The sequence below is a fragment of the Hyperolius riggenbachi genome, chromosome 7 (assembly GCF_040937935.1).
Source record: "Hyperolius riggenbachi isolate aHypRig1 chromosome 7, aHypRig1.pri, whole genome shotgun sequence".
NCBI classification, from domain to species: domain Eukaryota; kingdom Metazoa; phylum Chordata; class Amphibia; order Anura; family Hyperoliidae; genus Hyperolius; species Hyperolius riggenbachi.
Window position 1 is genome coordinate 37,274,288 of NC_090652.1, and position 14,599 is coordinate 37,288,886.

Consider the following 14,599-nt stretch of genomic DNA (forward strand, 5'->3'; position numbering starts at 1 on the left):
CTGTAATTCGGCCACTAGCAATAGCTGGAAGCCGAATTACATCAGTCCCTCACTATCCATGGCGGCCGGGAGGGGAATAGTAATTAGTTCTGCCGGGACTTGTGCAGGGTGAGCAGTTTATCGGTTTTACCCTGCGCCCAAATCTCCCAGCGGCAGATTCATAGGCACGCTCCAAAAGGTATGACCATCAACAGCGATCTGTGACTCCATGCAAAAGCTAAGGCCCAAAATTCAACTGTTGCGCAAAGGAACATGGTCCTGCAACGTGTTACTGTCACATGACAATGCTTGGTAACAAAACTGAAAAGAGGATCTTATGTTCCCTTACCCTCCCTATGTCTTGCACAAGGTGACCATTCCCAAAAACATGCAATAAGTTAGTTGGCTTCCCTCTAAATTGTCCCTAGACCTCAATGGACATAATATACATAGGGATTACAATAGATTGTGAGCTCCTCTGAGGACGGTCAGTGACATGACTATGTACTCTGTAATGTGCTGCAGAAGATGTCAGTGCTATATAAATACATAATAATAATAATAATAATAATAATAATACTACAGAAGGACAGACTATGACTATGGTAGGATTACACTGTGAGCTCCTCTGAAGTCAGTGACATGACTATGTATCTGTAAAGTGCTGCAGAAGATGTCACCGCTATAATAATAATAATAATAATAATAATAATAATAATAATAAATAATAAGTAAATTCTCTGTTTGAAGCCATGAAGAAGCTCTGGGATGGTCAATCATTTTAGGCAAGAGTGCCCTATAAACAATTGTAAGGGGGCAAGTGCACAGCATCTACAAAAAAGCCTCTGCTGACTATTGCCCAGTGCACACCAAAAACCTCTAGCAGATCCGCAAAACATTGAAGTTTTTGAAGCAGATTTTCAGAGCGATTCTAGAGAGATTTTCTAAACATGCCTAGCGGTTTTTGGAGTGTTTTTGTGTAGCAGATTTCAAATATTGTTACAGTAAAGCTGTTACTGAACAGCTTCTGTATCAAAACCGCCTGGAAGACCTCTCTGATCTAGTGTTTTTCAGAGCTGTTTTCCACTTTCCTATACTTTAACACTGCGGCAGACACGGCTTAGAAATCTAAAAAAAATGCTGCAGCCCCCGAGTTTGCGTTTGTGGAAAAAACGAGCCACTCTGGTGTGCACCATCCCATTCACTTTCATTAGCCAAGCGGTTTTCCCCCTGCAAGCGTTTTAAAAACGCTCCAGAACCGCTCTGGTGTGCACTAGCCCAAATACAGACATTGCAGCTGGTAGGATAGCAATGGTGAATTGACCACCATACATGGAACAGAATGAACTATAACCTAGGTGCTTCATGCATCTATAGCCATGTAATTCAGGGGAGTCTAAAGTCCCCACACTTTCAATTCACGGGTGAAACGATCTTCCTGAATGGCTGAAAATCTGAATTTTGCACTAGTGTTCTGCCATCGCTGCCCTCTTCTGAGATCCTCCAGGATGGATTGCCTTGCCTGATATGGTGTAATACATGCAGCAACTTTGAAGGCAGTTACGGAAGCTGTGTGACACTGCTTGATTGTCCATCCTACCACCACCATAGAACAGGACATTCTGCAAGGTCAGGAGTTGTAAGACAATTGTTCTGGAAGGATGGCCAGCACATAGAGGGAGTATATTCAAAGCCTGGGACAAGCTTGCAATTACTGTCGGCCACAGAGATCGGGACTTGATCCCTCAGGCTTCACATCGGGACTGAGTGCTCTGCACAGCCGCCACCAGCCTAGAGGCTGGCAATATGTTGCTATGGAGAAGGGAAGAGATATGACACGCAATGTACAAGGAATCTGCATTTGGCAGGTGGGGTGAGGGGCAGAATGAAACCACTGACTCCATGTATCCAAAATTGCTCCAACTCTAACTTCACAACCTTTGAAGGGCTAAGGAGTGGGTATAAAAATCATCTGACTCTGCCTCCAGGTACCCAAAAATTGCTTGGACTCCAACTCCACAGCCCTGGTAGAATGTGTTCAGGGGTCGATCAGGCATCCTTGTCACTAAAGGCCTGGCATGCCAGGGAGGGGAGGGCTTCTGCACACATTGTAGATTCTCAGCAGAATGTCATCTAGGATGTGTATCACAAGTTTGGCTAACACTACATTGGTAGCCAATCTCCACAGATTACGCCGTATTGACCCAAGGCTGCAGTTGTAGCCAGGGCTGTGGAGTCGGAGCTATGCTGGGTACCTGGAGTCAATGGTTTCATAACATTATTTAAGACAGCAAACTTTTGTTTTGCATAGCATTTTAGTAAGAGGGCTTTTTGGTCCAATGTAGCCCCTTACACACTCCTAGGAGTTCTGGTTCACCATGAGCTTGCTGGGTAGTCTGTACCATAAAATGAGTCGGAGATGGGCGATTTTTGTACCGACTCCACAGCCCTGGTTGCATGCAGTGTGCACTGCACCTGGGAGAAGAGATGTGCCGCTACATTGAATGAATGGCAATGCATCCACTGTCCAACACAAGACATTGTTACCTGTCAGGTATGATACATTAAAACAGAGTAAACAAGTCCATAGAGCCTAGGTGACCTGAGGAAACGTGGTTTCAGCTGTCCACACAGGCGACCTCTGTGCTCTGTTGTAAATCTCTGCACCTTGCTTTAATAAAGAAACTACTGTTTTCGAGTGCCAGAGTCTGATGCTCTTCTTACCTGAAGTCCATAGGTCCACAGGCCATTTAACCTCCCTGGTGGTACGCAGTTTTAAAGGCTGCATCCGCGGGAAGATTTTTAAAAAAATAAAAGTCGCCCAATATGCCTAAGCTAGCACTTCGCTAGCTAATTATGTCCCCTAAGCCCCCCGGCACCCATCTAAACCCCCTGATCGCCGCCGGCAATATTTACCCCTCCGCGATCCCGCGAGAGCCGCAGCTTCACGATCCAGCTTCACTCGTCGGTATGGCGACGATCGGACATGACGTCATGCGCAGTCCCTATCCTCCCCATAGCGAAGCCTGGTGGTGAAGGCTGCGGCATCGCGGGATCTCTGGCGTTCAGGCGTGTGATTCACGGCAGACAAATAGATCAGCAGGGCTGCCAGGCAACTGGTATTGTTTAACAGGAAATAAAAATGGCAGCCTCCATATCCCACACAGTTCAGGTGTCCTTTTACTCATGTCAGGTGGTCTGCTACCCGCCACTCAAACAGTCCTGCAGTGGATCCGGGGGTGAACCGGGCTGCTGAAAGCCACGCTGCCCACTACCTCAATGCTTTCCGTTCTGCAACAAGTCAATATGCACCCAGTGTCCCCTGTGCAGGCAGCAGTCGTTACTCACCTCCCTCTGCCCGCCATCCGTGGACTGCCGCTATATTCTGGGTCCTGGCTTAATGATGTCATCAAGCCAGGACCTGGAACTTAGCAACAGAGTGAGGATGGTGGCTGGGCAGAGCAGAGGGGAACGACGATCGCCAAGGAAGTGTCAGGAAGGTGAGTGGATCCTCTTCAGCCGTGGGGGGACTTCAAGAACGTTAGCCCTACGTCTAGTCAGCCACAGACCTCCACACACACAGAGGACGTAACTCTAACGCCCTTGGTCCCAAAAAGGTTGAACATTAACAATTAAGAAAATACTCAAAATAATTTCAATAGTAATTTTTCACCAAATCTTTGGTACTTTTTCCATTATAAAAAGTGCCAAAAAGTTATTTTATATGGAATATGAAAAATTATCTCCTAGGAGAAAACTCAGGAGAAAAAGTGAACTGCATATGGGCCTGAGGTCATGTTCACATCTGCAACTAGCATTTTCATTGCAGAGCGATTTAATGATCACAACGCATCGCAAAAAAAGCTTCATAGATGCCTGCGTTAAACCAACAGCTGAACTCTGGTCCCCTACCTCTCGTGTCCCTTCCTCTCCCTCTAGATTGTAAGCCTTTGGGCAGGGTCCTCCTTTTGTGTCCTACCTGATCATGCACCTCCATTACTGCGAACCCATGCTAGGCATATGAGTGGCGTACATTTGAATACGGCGCTGGTAGACTTGGGCGCAGGATCCAGCTGTTAAATGGCTGGTCCTGCTTCTGCACAAGTCCGGGGCGTTTTAATTACTATTCCCCCTCCAGGCCGACATGGATAGTGGGGGAATGAAATAATTCGGCTTCCAGCGATTGCTGGAGGCCGAATTATTGTGTTTTTTAAGCAACTTCGGCTCCGTCTTCTGACGGAGCCGACCTTCCTCACTGAGCGCCGCTATAGACTGATTCCTATTACAGTCTATGGCGGCACTCGCTGCGCCCAAAGCTAGCAGCGCTGAAAAGCACTGCTCCGTATGAGTGAACCTAACTTGCCTAATCTCCATGCTCCATCCAGTGACTGACTAAGCATTACCTTGTACTCATACTGTGCTGCGTGATCTGGTCTTTCTTGTATTCCTGTATTGTCATATTGCTGTATGTCACCCCTAAATATTGTATGTATCCCTATTTATTGTCCAGCGCTGCGTAATATGTTGGCGCTTTATAAATACAATAAATAAGAATAATAAGCGTGTAATGCAATTCATGTTGGCAAAATACACCATAATTGAGGCTCACTTCCTGTGGTGAAAATACACATTGCAAGAGTTTTGAAAAATTTTCCTTCTGCGCACCGCAACGCTAAACAGTTTAAAATATCCGAGGCACCTATTGATGTCACCGCAGATGCTGTCCCATAACCCGCTGTTGTCCTAGCATTGATTCGCCTACTTCGGCCACATAACATCCACAATGAAATGTTCCATAGACTTTCATGACTTTATCGCTACCCTATCTTAAAAATGGGTAACGCAAAGCAATGAAAAAGCACTAGTGTGAAAGGGGCTTATGTGTTTTTTAGGAACTTTCCTCTGGATTTTCCCACATCCCAAAAAAGGAAAAAAACATACTAGTAGGTTGTTAGCTGTCTTTCAACATCGGTTCTAGACTGTAGTATAATTAAACTGAGACCCTCTAAGGGAGCATTCAGTCTACTCTGTAAGGCACTATGTAAAATGCACCAGCACAAAATACAAACAAATTACTATTATTGATGACCAGTTATTTTACTACCAGCAATATTGTATGCAGAAAAGCAACATACTGACCTGCTCTCCAGTCTGCAGCTCTGTGTGATCATGATCTGAAGTCAATCAGCTCCTTTGTCACTTTGGCTTCACCGGTTAATAGGCCCCAGAAGGGATCTCCATGTCTTCGCTAAATCGGCAGCTTACAGAAGGGACGCTGCATCCCGATACAGTGCTTCCAGTATCTTACAGGATATCAACAGAGGCACACACAGGAGGGGGTATCCCAAGAATCCAGCACTGGGATGGAAAGTAGCCGTACTGCGAGTCCCTCTCTGAAGGACGAGACACAAATCAGTGGCGCTCTACTGTATACCTCAGTTCAGTAAATAATAAAAAATATCAGCTTTTTCTAAAGGATAAATAGGCTATTGGCAGAAACAGGACAGCTGGGTACCCATTTGTGGAAATCTGATGGTATAGGGTTTCAAGAGTAAAACATGGCGCTACACCCCAGAACTAGACGAGACTCCCAATATTACAATAAACACCAATCAGGCATGCAAACTAACAACAGATAAAGAATTGAGTGAATTGGTGGGCCAGGATGACAATACAGTACACCCAAATCTAAGACCACCTAATAATATATTGGGGTATGAGTGTAGGTGATATCAGGAACACAGAGTAGGGGAAGAGAGTAGTGATGGCCTATAAAAGTAAATTATTCTAGTTTTGGGGAGGGAAAAAAAGGAAACCAGGGCAGAAATATGTAAGTGGGTTACTGTGAAGGTTTAGATCTTGGATTGTGGAAGGCACACAAATATGGAAGGGAGTGATAAGAATCTATGGAGTGTGGAAATGTTTGGGGGGGCTGATATAGGAAATGGGGGTATTTAGGATTTGTGAAGGGTCACATGTGAGTGTAAGAGGGACACGTGTGGGAAAAGGAATAATCTGAGAAATGATTAGTGGGGAAGTATATCTGCAGGGAATGGGGGTCTGAAGGATCAGCCAGGGGGGCAGATCTGGGGTATGAGTATTAAGGTTCTCTGAGTGGGCAAATACTGGGAATGGGAGTATAGGAGACGTATGGGAGGGCAGGTCTATGAGGGTGGTAGATGGGAGTGGGGCAGATGTATGGCTGGGGGTAGATCTGGGGAATAACAGAAGCCTGTAGAGGTCAGGGCCGGTGGAGAGATAATTGGGGCATAAGGATAGGTAGTGTGGGGATGAAGGTGGGGTGGGGGCAGGTCACCCCCAGGTGCTCCCTGGTTCCTCCTCTGCCTCCTTCTCTCCCAGAAAATGATGGCTACAATGTATCCCCCCCTCACCCGAGTCCCTGTGTGGTCCCTGCGCCCCAGCACCGGACCCCAAACCAGCTGCCCCCTCTTCCTGCCCCTGCTCTCCCTTCCCCTCACACTCACACACATAACAATACCACATCCAACATGGCCGTCCGGGCCGCCCACCACGCCGCGGGGCACGCCGGGAAGTGTGGTCCTCACCTGCCTCGCCTCGCACCGCTGGCCGCAGCAGGGCGGAAGAGCCGGAGACTACAAGGGGGAGGGAGCGGCGCGGGGCACGCCGGGAGCAGGAAGACTCTGGCTTCCTCAGAGCGGGGGCCGCTGGGAATTGTAGTCGGGCTGGTGCGGGGCTTTCCTGTGCAGTGTGTGACCCTTAGACCTGCATGCACATGGGTGGGGGGAGCTCCAGCATAGAGTGTGCTCATACAGTGTACTCACATGCACAGGCCTCCAGCAGCGGGCTCTGTGGTCACTTCCAGCATGGGCTGCCATGAGGCCCAACATCATGGACATGTGAGGGGGTTGTTTCATATACCACTATAGCCAGCTTGAAGGCAGAAGTTTGGGGGGAGATTTGATTGGTGCTAGTGGTTTATTGCAGTGGTAACCCACAGTGATCAAAGTCTTATAAACGAAAGATAATGACCATTGCATAGCTCCCAACTGTCCCTCTTTTGGAGGGACAGTCCCTCTTTGGGAGCCCTGTCCCCCTTTCTATGTAATGTAAATATATATATTTCTCTACTAAAAAAAATATATTTGACTCTAAATTTTATTCCCATCCTTTAAATTGATATATTACTAATTTTAAAATGTTAATATGAAGGAAAATGAACCAGGATAGAAAGGACCAGTGTGGTTTGAATTGTAAAACAACATTTTTCTTATGAAATCTTTATGGTATGCCTGACTGAGGGGCGTGATCAGGGGTGTGGCTTAAGTGTCCCTCTTTCTCATCTGAAAAAGTTGGGAGGTATGCATTGTTTCGAACGATCTTCCTTAAACAACGGTTGTAAATTGGAAGCCGATAGCTGCAACGATTGAAACTATTCTTCTGACTAGTTGGAACTGAGTTAGAAAGGGCTCTTTCACACCAAACATTGCAAAACGCAATCTCATGCACATTTTTACTGTGATGGCCTCAAATGAAAATGCAGCAGAACTACGGTTGCCTTTTTATAAAATTGGCAAAGCATTCAGTATGAATGCGTTCCCACAATTCTAATTGTAACTTTACCGTACTTGCGTTAGGAAAATTGTAAGCTTTTTCGAAAACAAAAATGGAATGCAGCCACTGTGAAAGGGCCTAAAGGGTATGATATGGGTTTGTTTTGGTGCCAGGCTAGTTGAGGAGAACCACAGGCTCTTCCTGCTCGCGACCATTAGTTTGTAAGAAATAAGGAAGCAACAGGGAATGTTACTCATGCCACCAACCTAGACTGTGAGCACCGTGCCTGAAGCCCAGGGGGTGAGGGTCCTGGTGTGCAATTTCAGTTTTGGTGCTAGTCTACTATGGGGACCCAGCAGAAAACCTCATAGGGAACAGCTCTCTGATCTCAGCACTCTTTGCAGCACAAAGCATTCTGATTGGCCGAATAGTGTCAGCGTAGTTTGCTACAACCTTTTGGAAACCTAGCAGTTTGAGAGGGTGCTGTCCACCCAATCACGTTAGCGGAATTTCCCTATGAGGATTCCTGCTGGGTCCCCTAAAAAGTAGACTAGCGCCTTAGTTTTAGTGCATCTCCCCCCCTCAGTCCCCTATTTCTTACAAAATTGTGGAAGTGGACAGATTGCAATGAGAGAAGACATCACTTTCCACAAGGTAACCTGTAAGGCCTGGAACCCACTAGAGCAGGGTTTTTTAGCGTTTAGGGGGCGCTTTCAGTCGCTGGTGATTTCCCTAAACGCTTTGCCAATGTAAATAGATGGGACTGATTCCACTACAGTAATTAACTACCTCAGGTCCGCCCCACGCCAATGGGCGTGGCCGCGGCGGCAGCCCCAGGACCGCCTAACGCCAATTGGCGTCAAGTCCTGGGGCTCTAATTTGCATGCGATCACATGCACAGTGCGCGCGCATCTCATGCTCGGGAGGCGGAGCTCCGCCCCCTCTTCAGTCTCCGAGCGGCTGTTGCCGCTCAGGAGACTGTTAGACAGCGAGATCGGCGTCTATTTACACAGCGCAGCGCTGTGATCAGCAGCAGCGCTGCACAGGGGACAGCCATGTGACACGGCTGTCCCCCTGGGGGACAAGAGAGCGATCGGCAGTGATAGGCTGAAGCCCATCACAGCCGATTGCTGTGATAGGCTGGCTGGGGGAGGGAGGGAGGTTGGCTGGGGGAGGCAGAGGAAAGGGTTAAAAAAAAGCGAACATAAATATTTATTAAAAATAATAATAAACAACTGGGGGGTGATCAGACCCCACCAACAGAGAGCTCTGTTGGTGGGGGGAAAAATCACTCGTGTTCTGTGTTGTGCGGCCCTGCAGCTGTGCCTTAAAGCTGCAGAGGCCATTTTACCTAAAATGTGCCTGGTCTTTAGGGGGGTTCACCACTGTGGTCCTCAAGTGGTTAAGGAAATCACAATCGCAGGACATGCAGCATTTTGTGGAGCGTTTGATTCTGATGAATTTTATTGGAGCAGGGAAATCGCTACCTCAGTAGCGATAGCGCTTTGCGCTTTCTAGTGGATTCCAGGCCTCAAGAAAGGTTTCTTTGATCAAAAGAGCTATCCTGGAAGCATTGTTGAGAAAGTACCCTTTGCGCAAATATCATTCGGTATCTAACGACTCCTTCATTTGCAAATGATGAAGCAAGTTTTGGTGCCTGAGCTGAGGGCCGCTATAGCACTAATTCAATAGTGTGCACCCCACACAAGGGTAATTCGGGGTTCCAGCAATCACTGGACCCCAAATTACTTCTACCTCCCAAGTTGCTACGACTCAGTGGGGAAATAGTATTCTACGCCGGCTTGAATATGAGCAGCAGCAGGATGAGCCGCCATTCAGCTTGCCCTGCGACCAACTCACTGGCAGTGTGCTAATACGTTCACCGATTATTGTCCGAAAAATATCGGTCATGTCAGATTGCTTACTATGATGGAGAATTGTTGGTAATGTTTTTGCAATTGCTCAGGTCAAATTTGTAAACGATATGTCGTTCATCGGTCATTTGATTTTGAACCAGCGTGTATAGGAAGCTTTAGTTCCTGCACACATCTGTGCCACAGAAGACAGGAAGTGACAGAAAAAGCTAAACAGGGACACAGTGTTGCAGTTTAATTGTTGGCATATGGTCTACTACACACTGATCACATTGATGACTGACTGAAAACCGGGCAACATGCAGATCAGTATTCAGAGAGACAGGCAGAGGTCACACTTCAAATCGCGGGCATGTTGCCGCAATATCAGAACACAAGTAATGCTTTCCTGTTAGGGTGCTGTGTTTTCAGGCACCACTGCATTTGTGATTCTGTATAGCATTAAAAAAAAATACATACAACCTGTGTTACTTTTCTGCACAACATGTGCAATCCCTTACTGAAATTCACTACCTACTGCCTATGGTCAAATGCACATAGGGTACAGCAGAATGCTTGCGAGGCATTGCATTTGCTGCAGACACAAGTGTGGCTCTTTTCAGGGCTCGTTCACACTAGAGGTGTTTTCATGCCTTATTTCAAGCACAGGCGATTTTTAAAATCGCCCACCAAACGCTTGTGCAATGAATCTCTAAGGCCTAGTGCACACCAGAGCGGTTCGGCTGCGGATACGCTTGGGTAATGTATTTCAATGGGCTGGTGCACACCAGAGCGGGAGGCGTTTTGCAGATTTTGGATTGCGGATGCGTTTCTGCCTCAATGTTAAGTATAGGAAAAACGCAAACCGCTCTGAAAAACGGCACTTCAGAGCGGTTTGCCAGGCGTTTTTTGTTACAGTAGCTGTTCAGTAACAGCTTTACTGTAACAATACATGAAATCTACTACACTAAAAACGCTTCCCAAAACCGCAAAATGCTAGCTGAAACGCTACAGAAAAATAAGAAAAAGCGTTTCAAAATCTGCTAGCATTTTGCGGATCTGCTAGCGGTTTTTGGTGTGCACCAGGCCATCGAGCAGGTTTATATCAGCGCAGTCCGTGCTCTGTGCATTCAGCAAAGCAGTGCCTGGACCATTTTTGAGGCGATTCCGCCTCAATGGAAGGTATATGAAACGCAAAACGCTCACAAAATCGCTTTGTGCAGCGATTAAGTTTGTGTTTTTAAGAATAAATACATTGTATTTATTCTTTTCCGGGTCAAAGAGTTCACTTCCTGACTTGCGTAGGAAAGCGCTTTTCACAAAAACGGAACACCCACTCAAGCGCCGGGAATCGGGGGGCGTGAGCAGAACGCAGTGTAAACGAGCCCTTACTGATGTTTCAGCCAGTGTTTTCTCACCAGCAAGTTATGACAGGTTCCCTGCAGTGAAACAGATTATTGGTCATTTCTGTTGTGCAGGAAGGCCCTGTTCATATTGCGTTCCGTTCGCGTGTCCGTCCGCGTTTTTTTTTTTTTTTTAGATTTTTCCTAAGTTTTCACCTAGGTGTTAATTTTACACCTTGTCAATAAAATGCCTTTTAAGGTCTGTACCCACTACGTAATTTTTACAACGACCGGTGATTTTTTTTGAGCAACGAGCAATAGTTTCTACGATTACGCGATGTGGGTACAGGCACGGGATTATGCGAACGATGCTTGGCGACAACAACCGTCACGGCGGATCGGGTCTTTAAGATCAGACGACTCCCGCGCAAAGTACTGCGATTGCTTAAACTCTCGTTTGCACCAGTCATGTATACCGGCTGCCAGGCAGATTGATGGAGGACCGCTCGTCATCGTGGGACGTCGCTGGGATCCATCTTCCTAGGTTGCGGGGCAAGTGTTCAGCTTTAAAACCACCAGCAATCAAGAAAATACTCCAAATAAATTTTGAGAATACTTTTTCAATTGCAGGGTGCTGAAAAGATATTTTAAACAGAAGAAAAATGATCTCCTAGGGCAGGGGTCTCAAACTCAATTTACCTGGGGGCCGCAGGAGGCAAAGTCAGGATGAGGCTGGGCCGCATAAGGGAATCAATCAATCAGCAGCTCCCGCCCCCCCCCGTCCCTTGCATTGATTTTTATTTCAAAATCAAATTCACACTGAAGCGAACTATTTTACCTTATAGTTCGCTTCAGTGCTCCCATTACAAGTAATCCGCTGCCTCCCCGCCGCAAAACGAGGGCTGCGGAGCTCCCAAATCGCCCAGGGAGCAATCCGCCGGCATTTTCTGGAAGGGGCAGAGCTTTCAGCTTCATCTCTGCCCCTCCTGACGTCAATCGCGGCTCATCGCCGCCTCTGCCCGCCCCTCTCACTCTTCCTTCACAGAGAGGGGCGGGCAGAGGCGGCGATGCGCCGCGATTGACTTCAGGAGGGGCAGAGCTGAAGCTGAAAGCTCTGCCCCTTCCAGAAAATGCTGGCGGATTGCTCCCCGGGCGATTTGGGAGCTCTGCAGCCCTCGTTTAGCGGAGGGGATGCGGCGGATTACTTGGGAGCACTGAAGCGAACTATAAGTAAGCTTTTGCCGGCGAGGGCCACAAAATATTGTATCGAGGGCCCCAAATGGCCCACGGGCCACGAGTTTGAGACCCCTGTCCTAGGGTAAAACCCAGGAGAAAATAGAGATGCGAAGTTCGGATCTTTTCAATGATCCGGATGATTTGAATCGGATCATTGAAAAGATCCGGGTCTTTGATCCGAATTTCGGATCATTTTACAAGGGAAGCATTCGGGGGTGAAATGACTAGCAGGACAGGAGAAGGGGAGGGGGGTGGACACACAGAGAAGGGGAGAAGATGGACAGAGGGCAGAAAGTGCACAGAGAAGGGAGGAGGGACGAGCAGAGAGCAGAAATGTTTGTTTGCACGTAATACCCACATGCTGCAATCATATGCTTTACATATATTTCACCTATATGTTCATCTCTATACTCCCAACTCCCATTCCCCAAAGCATTCCCAGAAGTAAAGTGCAGCTGTTTAGAGCAGTGCAGGAGGATCATATTGCACAGCAGTCACAGTGCCTGCCCTGTCCTAGCCCAGCATGCTGCCTGTAACGTTACTGAGCTGTGCCAAAAGTTTCCAATGTGTTCACTATGCACAACTGGAACAGACAGCCTATAATGAGCAGCACATTTCAGCCAGTATGTGTGCTCTACACATATCTGGCAGTGGCACCGATGTCCCCTCTCTCTCATCTACCTGTGGCTGTGCAAGGCTGCCTCCCCTTCAACAGAGCGATCCATCTCTGCTCTGCTTCCAGGACCCCGCTGAGAGGGGGGCATGTCGCTCCTGGCCCTGCCCCCTTTGCGATCCGAATCACTCATTTTGATGATTCGGATGATTCGACTCACAAAATAGATTCGGATCAAAGATCCGAATCGTTCATGATCCGGACAACACTAGGAGAAAAAGTCATTTGCAAATTGGCTTCTGATTGAATCTGATCAGAGAAATATCTTTTGTCTGCCCATACACTGCATGATGATTCCCAGTCGATTTCAGCATGAAATCATGATTGACTAAGCATTACCCTGTACTCATACTGTGCTCTGGTCTTTCTTGTATTCAGGTATTGTCATTTTGCTGTATGTCACCCCTAAATATTGTATGTATACCTATTTATTGTCCAGCGCTGCGTAATATGTTGGCGCTTTACAAATACAATAAATAAATAAATGATGCCGCCTGGCCGCATCCCCCCCAAAATGTTAAGGTCGCCACTAATGATCCAATCTTTTTCATCCAATTTTACCAGATCTATGTAGTATGAGGGTAAATTGAGTGAGTATATTGAATAGATAATGTAGGCAGTCCCTTATATTACATAGAAATGGTAAGATTGGATGAAAAATATTGGATCATTAGTGGACACCATTACCCGTACCAGCTGCTGCTTCATCCAATCGCATTTCACGTGACTGCCGCGTATAGCACGTGTGTGATGTGACACATGCACCATGTGTTATATGCGGCAGCCACGTGAGACATGAATGGAGGAAGCAGAGCAGCTGGTACAGGTAAGATTTTAATGCACGGGCACATGATTATTTGGGGGCACAGCAGCAAGGGGTTCCGCCTCATCCCGATATTGCATGCCTTTAGCGTCGCACATCCGATCAACCACAACGGCCTGAGTATGTTCCATCGATACAATTGCATATATGAAGTCAGCGCAGGTCTATAGTAATACAGCTTTCGTCATTTTCTGGTATACAGGATCCTTGAACAAAAAGGTAAAGAAGCAAGGCTTACCAGATTCCAACAACCCACATTATAAGGTTGTAAACGAGTTTGATAGATGGTCCACAGAACTTTCAAATGGTGTCTTGTAAAACAAAAGAAAAAACAGGGCACCGAGAGCCCAATAGTGCAATATAGTTTTAACAGAGATAGTTCGTGCAGAAATATACTCACAAAAAAGGGTCACCAGCAGGCAACCACTTGAAAGGCAGGTGGGGAGAATTGGTACCCGACCCCACTCAGGTATAAAAGTCGCTCTCTGTAGACAGGAGAAAAAAGGGGGCGTACCCCTCCACCAAGGGTGGATAAGTAATATGTAAGTATGTGTCTATCTGCGTTTGATACATATTTCAAATGGTGTCGTTTCACCAGCGATGTTGCACACCACAGATTCCTCCGGAATATAGTAGATATCCTGAGGTCGCAGAGACTCGCCAAAGGGGAGTCCAGTAGGATAGTGACATGAAAGAGATGTACGGCACATCTAAGTGTAAACCGTCTTTATTACATAACAAGTAAAACAATTTAAAAACAAGGATAGAAGAAACTCACATACGGGGCCTGTGCAATGGGAACCCCGAAAGTAGTGGCACCATTTTGAGGTCTTCTATTGACCATTTTATGCGCGCTACTTTTTCAGGGTTCCCAGTGCACGGGCCCCGTATGTGAGTTTTCCTTTATCCTTGTTTTTAAATGGTTTTACTTGTTATGTAATAAAGACGGTTTACACTTAGATGTGCCGTACATCTCTTTCATGTCACTATCCTACTGGACTCCCCTTTGGTGAGTCTCTGCGACCTCAGGATATCTACTATATTCCGGAGGAATCTGTGGTGTGCAACATCGCTGGTGAAACAAAACCATTTGAAAGTTCTGCGGACCATCTATCAATCTCGTTTACAACCTTATAATGTGGGTTGTTGGAATCCGGTA

At 46.8% G+C, this 14,599-nt stretch overlaps 1 protein-coding gene across 1 annotated transcript in view; it reads right to left on the reverse strand.

Annotated features, from left to right (window-relative positions):
- FBXL19 (F-box and leucine rich repeat protein 19) overlaps positions 1–6,360 on the reverse strand; it is a 75,343-nt gene extending 68,983 nt beyond the window's left edge. The window contains 1 exon segment of the mRNA XM_068243921.1: positions 5,119–6,360. The gene's annotated coding sequence lies outside the window, so the exon portion shown is untranslated.
- Positions 6,361–14,599: the final 8,239 nt, after the last annotated feature.